Source organism: Chinchilla lanigera, unplaced genomic scaffold (assembly GCF_000276665.1).
Source record: "Chinchilla lanigera isolate Chin_1 unplaced genomic scaffold, ChiLan1.0 scaffold00008, whole genome shotgun sequence".
NCBI classification, from domain to species: Eukaryota; Metazoa; Chordata; class Mammalia; order Rodentia; family Chinchillidae; genus Chinchilla; species Chinchilla lanigera.
Window position 1 is genome coordinate 1,817,411 of NW_004955409.1, and position 6,418 is coordinate 1,823,828.

Genomic DNA, 6,418 nt, shown 5'->3' on the forward strand with positions numbered 1-6,418 from the left:
CAACCACTCTGAAATTTGCTGAATTTTGTACCAGGTAAAATTGTGTGCCAGTCTCACGGTTGGTCTGGTACACAATAAGGGAGCTGGAACTTGTCGGTGTTAGTTGATAGTGGCCCACTGCCCTTTCCAGACAAAACTACACATTTGGCTCTTGTCCTTATCAATATTCATCGCTCCCCCAGAGCCGATCAGAGATGAGTTCGAGGTACCACTGTCGCTATGTGCATGTGAGTCATGGGTCTCTGTCTTCCCAAGAATAACTTCACCCTGAATTGGAAGACAGACCTGTAAGCAGATTTAGAAGAGGTCCAGAAGGTAGCTGACTGCACAGATGGCTAGGCACACAATGGCTGTAAATATCTTAAAATCCTGCAAGGCACAGCAAGTGCTTTCAGAGGGGAGAATCCCCGCAGAAAGCGCCTTTTACCAGAGAGCGTTTCTGCACCTTTCCAGCCTTCAGAATGCTCCCGCGTTCCTGCCTGGTCCTCTCTCTGTTGCAAGGCGGTGGGGGAATTGTTTGGAAAGCACTTGTCTTTCATCACAGGCAAAATAAAAACTGCGGTCACAGCTTCTGCAAGGACTGGTTCAGTTGTGAAGGAGAAAATGTTTGATCTACAGGGGCTCTCGGGGGGAAATGCTCTGAGTGAAAGGGGAGTGTTCTAGTTTCTAGAAACAAATGCTTCTTTGTCCACAGCCCCGCGGCTGCCTCACACATGGGGAGCAGAGCCGGGAGGACAGCAGCGCCCCGGGGTAGCAGGTACTGCACCTCTACCCCATCACTTAAATTCAAGGTGTGACCCAAGCGAGCGCCCAGCTTGCTGCTGCACTTTCATTCGTTTTTTATTCTCCTAGGAAACGCCTGGCATTCTTCCTCAGACTCTGCTATGATGGATTTTCTGAAAGGTGGGTTTAAGTCAAAGTTTGGCACATTTTCATATTCTGATTATTTGATGACAGCTGCTATAAAAAGCAAGTGTCTTCTAAACTTCAGCCCAGGACTCTCCCCACACTGAAGGATCTTTTCCTCTGGTTAGAGTTTTGCATCCTTAATCAGTGCAGTCTTCACCAAGTATCTCTAGTCACCTTTGCTTCTTAATTTGATGAACTGCACTAATAAACTCCAATTTTTACAGAGATTGTAGATTTGGTCCGTTCTTTTTCATTTGAGTGAGATATTTCCACCATTTCTCAATTTGCTGGATCTCATTTATTATTCTCCAAAGTTTCAACTGAACTAAACTTTCTGTTGGAATGGGTCCAAGACACGAAGGCTGGACGTCTGTCTGGATGGTGTCAGAGGTTGGTCACTGGGTCATCAGGACAGCTCATTCCTATATCAGGGCCCCTCCCATCCCAGCAATCTCCGATGGTAGTCGGAGGGGGCACTGCTCAGGGCTGTTTGTGCAGAACAGTAGGAATGGCTCAGGGCTACGAATAGAACTAAGCGGCTGTAATACTGCACATGGCCTTGGCCACTGGGCTGCCTTCTTTACTGCAGAACAGGAAAACTGGAAGCTTGGAGACCCCAAGTGGTGTGGCTTCTCCTGCGCTTGTCCTGATCCTTCTCAGAGTGTGGACAGGAAGAACTCCTTTCTTTTCTAGTCACATACGGAACTTTGGGTCATCCGTTGGCCAGCTTTTCCACACAGACCAATTACCCAACACCAGCTGATGTCCTGCGAATTAACACGGTTCTGTCACTTGTCATATGCTGCTCAGTGCATCTTGGCACCTTGAAATACTCCACCCTGATGTTCTGAGCTCACTGTTTCATCTTTCCTTTAGTTTTTGACAGACTTACAGACATTTAGATTCTTAGTGGACTGTTTTGGGAAAAGACAGAGCAAGTCACTTGTTCAATAAACACATGAGCCATGAATGTCCCCATCGCTAATTCACCATGGAACTGAAAGGACAGCGACAGTCAGGGGCGCTCTTTGTAGCTCTTCTCGGGCTGCCTGCTGCCTCCCACAGCACGGAGTCCCAGGAATGCCACCAGCTAGATGCCTCAGTGGGCAAATCTCCCAGGCTGAGGTGAGTTGAAGTCACCATTATTGTTAGGTCCTTGCTGGGCCCAGCACCCTGGCCTAGTCTATTGGCAACGTGCTGACAGTCTTTACTCAAAAACTCAGGGGTTGGGACATCCTAGAAGAGTAACTGTCTTGAGTGACAGCTACAAAGCTTGGTAATTTGTTTATAAGGAGGGACCAAGGACCCTCAGAGTCCCTGATCACAGCCTCCTTATTGAGGACTTTTCCTTAGTAGTGGAATCTTTCTATCAAACTTGCGACACAGTAAAACACGCATGCCCCCACCTGGCACCAAGCTTCCCTTACAGTTTCCAAAAGACTAAGGGGCATCTTTGGTCCTGATGGTCTTTGCTCCCTATTCCCTACACAGAGTTCCCAATTCCTTGGAAGTCCCGGGTGACTGGAGCATTGTCTCCTAGTGAGGGGACCCTTGGGCTCCTGGGAGGGGCTGGTCACCAGAGAGACCAAGCCTTGATTAGCAGGTTGGAACTTCCTGTTCTACCCTTGTCTTCCAGGAGAGGCAGAGGGGCTGAAGTTTGAATTAGTAATTGGTCAGGCCCATAAGGATCGCCAGCCATGGGGAGAGGGTATCCAGGCTGCCAGACAGCACAGGTGCCTGCCGTGGCACCTGGGGACATCACAGATGTGCTGTGCTCCTCCCCACAACCCTGGTGACTTCTCACTGTGCACACATGACCCACCGTGTAAATCTCCCTTCACTGCTGTGGGCTGCTGTGTTGAGTGAGAAGCTGTGGGAACTCGGGCTTGGAGCCCCCATTTCCAGCTGATATCTAAGTTGGCGCAGTCTCGGGGGACTGAGCCCTTGTCCTGGGGAGCTGCACCGACACTGGGCAGTTGGTGTCAGAACCATGCTAATTCACGGGACATCAGCTGGTGTTGGGTAATTGGTCTGTGTGGAAAAACTGGCCAACCGACGGCCCAAAGTTCCGTATGTGACTAGAAAAGGAAGGAGTTCTTCCTGTCCACACCCTGAGAAGGATCAGGACAAGCGCAGGAGAAGCCACACAGCTTGGGGTCTCCAAGCTTCCAGTTTTCCTATTCTGTAATAAAGAAGGTAGCCCAATGGCCTAGGCCATGTGCAGTATCACACATACTTAGTTCTGTTCGCATCCATCACAGCTGAGGGCCTGGGCCCAGGGAGGCCCGTGGCTGGTCTGAGGTCTTCCGCCTCCACCTCAAGAACTCAGTTCAGCGAGGCTTCCTGCCAGCCCCTTGGCCTCCTTCTCCGGCTGACTGAGTATACAAAGGCGGAAGGTGATCCACATCCAGACTCCAGGAAAAGGGAATAAGAAGGGAAAGACTGGGAAAGCCACCAGGACAATGTCAGACTTCGGCTCCGCTGAAGGGAGAGATGGGAGGTGTGTGATTCCTCCTAGCGGGAAGCTCACTGGCGAACGCTCAAGGCTCAGCTCCAGGGACAGCACAGTGGGGGAGGGAGGCCTGCTCGGGGAAGGGAAGCCTACGTGAGCGGTGGTCTGGGGGGAAGCCCAGGGAAGCCCAATGGGGGAGAATGCACACCCTGCTCTCCAGCGACCTGGGACTAAACTACGCTTTACCACTCATTGCGATTAAACCTCAGGTGCTGTAGTTCCTCACCTAGGAGCCTGAGGTCCGAGCTAGTTTCCAGCACTGCTACAAATATTATGTTACTGGTATTTGTACAGCGGTTCTATTTGCCTGGTACATAACTATGTGTCTGTCAGATAAATGCGGTACAGTGGTGTAAACATTCCATTTATCTAAGATCTAAGCCAGAATACAAAGGCACTTTTTTTCTAAAAATGATTTTCTCTGTTTTTGTTTGTTTTCCCTAGGAGGCAAATGTCAGAGCCAGGTAGCTGTGCAGAAAGTCTGCAGCGCAGCTATTCTGGCTGCTTGTCGGGGTGCTACCTTGCGCTAAACTGGTATCTGCAGATGGAAGGCACTGGGTGTGACTACTTCTTTTCAAAAATCACCTTAGATCACTATTCACCACGCTGGGTTTTGTGGGGCACCTGTTTCTTTGGAATCTAAACCCCACACAGGCCCTGATTCTCCCATTGCCGATTATCTTGGGCGGCACCAGAGCAAGGGAGAGTTTAATAGGCTTCCTTCCTATGGGACGTTAACAAGCTACAGTGTGCTAATGAGAATTGTGAACTCTATTTGTTAAGGAAAGAAATACCATTAAATATAAATTTTAAAATAGCAGTTAATACACCTACGCCTCACAATGCTTTATATCATAAACAGCTTTTCGGAAGGGTTTTCGTGTTGGCCCTGTTTCTGATCGTGGTTTTGAAGTAGAATTCTGTATGACCCTTGACTATGGGATGTCTGTGGTAGTTTTTACAGTTAGGTCCAGTCTGTGTCTACAAAAGGGACAATCCTGGGCAGCTTTTCTACAGATAAAGAGAGATAGCCAGCGAGTTTAACTTATTGGGAGGAGAATTCATCCAGTGTGTTGGTAGACTGTTCAGCAAATGTATACGCCTGCCACTTAGTGAATGGAAGATGTTCTTCTTCAGTACTCAGAAAAACGTGCTTTGGGATCGTTCACGCTGTGGGGTTCCGGAGCACACATGTGACCCTGGAGGGCTGAGGGAGGGAGCGGTGGCCAGAAGAGCCCGGTTCACACCACAGTCTCTAAGACGTGGAACAACTGTGGCAGGGAGAGGAGGCAAGTGGGCTCCTGTGGCCAGTAAAGTCCTCCCACATCTCTGCCTGTGATGCCCTGGTCACTTCTGGGTGGGAAACTCTCCAGGACACCCCACAGCCATGCAGCTGGGACAGCAGGACAGCCATGATGGACACTCTTGAGCATTCCTACCACGGCTCCTCTTCTGCACTGTGTGCTTAACCTGTTCAAGGGAGTCGCATAGCTTCTGTGTGACAAATTGTATCAACCGAAAAGCTAGGACAGAAGCCTGGCAGGATGCTGGCACCTGACTGAAGATCCAGCACCGAAGAGGTCTTTGCACATCCCAGGGTGACGCAGGGCACCCACTCAAGGGCCCAGAGGGGGACTCAGGTGAGCACTTGCCCAGCAGGCAAAAACCAAAAGCATCAGAAGCAAAACCAAAGCATCCAAACACCAGCTTGCAACCTGTCTACTTCCCCAAGTGACAAGCAGCACTGGGCTTTCTTTAGAAAGAGGGGACTAGGTTTGAAGATTTGGGGTGCTGCTCAGCCTGAACACATGAAGGTAAAGGAAATGCACGCAGGCCGGGAGAGGTAGCTGCTGGGAGGTGAAAGAGGGGCCGTGTGTCCTGCTGTGGGTTTTTAAACGCACTGCTATGTGTTTGTAATACATGTTACTTACACGAGGTTTGGACTTGGAATCATTAAAATATCTAGGTCATTTTTGATCCTCTTTTCTTCCCTGTCTGCTTTCCCCTGTTCTGATCTCTTTCTCCTTCTTCAAAAAGTCTGCCTTCTTATGTAAGAGAACCTGCTCTCTCTGTCACTTGCCTCATGGCTAGGGTGCAGTGCTCAACTCCTGTAACTTCCAGGAGAAGAGGTTTACTTTGAATCAGGTCTCAGTTCACAGAGGGCCAACTCCAGGCAGAACCACACAGCAGAAGGGTCTGGCAGAAGACAGCTGCTCACACCATTGTGGGCAAGAAACAGACAGAGAAACTCCCGGGAGGGAGAGAAACTCTTCCGGGTCACAGCCGGCAGCCCACCTCTCCCAACTGGACAACAAAGCCCCATCTCCTATCAGAGAGTCAGCTATATGGACCTCAGGACAGACTCACCTTCCAGAGCCCCACCTCTGAATACCTGAGAGGCGGGACATCTTAGATCCAAACTATGATGTATGCCATATTTATTTTTCTGTGTTGGACTTATTTCATTAACATTATGGCCTCCAAATCCTGCTGGATCTGCTCTGGAATGAAGTTTCCATTTGCAGTTGGAGAAATATCATTTGCTGTGTGAGATACATTCACTCTGAGCCATACTGAGCCAGGAGGTGGAGGTCTGCAGCAGCTCCCTGCCCCGTCACTCCTCAGCCCAGGAGGAGCCGGCCGGGCCCTGGGCAAGGGCTGTAGGAAGGGAGGAAGAGACCAGCTAAGCAGAAACGTGGGCCGCTCGAGTGGATCCGAGCTTGGAGAGGTCCAGGCTGTCTCATCTTCTCCCCAGTTCCTGTCTATACCAGTGACCAGCTCCCCACAACCAGCAACCACCCCAGGAAAAGCCCATGAATCTTAAGCGCTGCCCTCCTGGCCTCTGAGATTGCGTTCCAAGCACACCCCTAGAATAGGTAGTAGATTCTGATTACTACAGTTTTGATGGTTTTAAAGAGTTAAATATAGACATTTTCTTCCAGGAATGTCTCTCTTCCATTTATAAAGGGATGCTTGTCCTTGCAAGTTTTCAATACT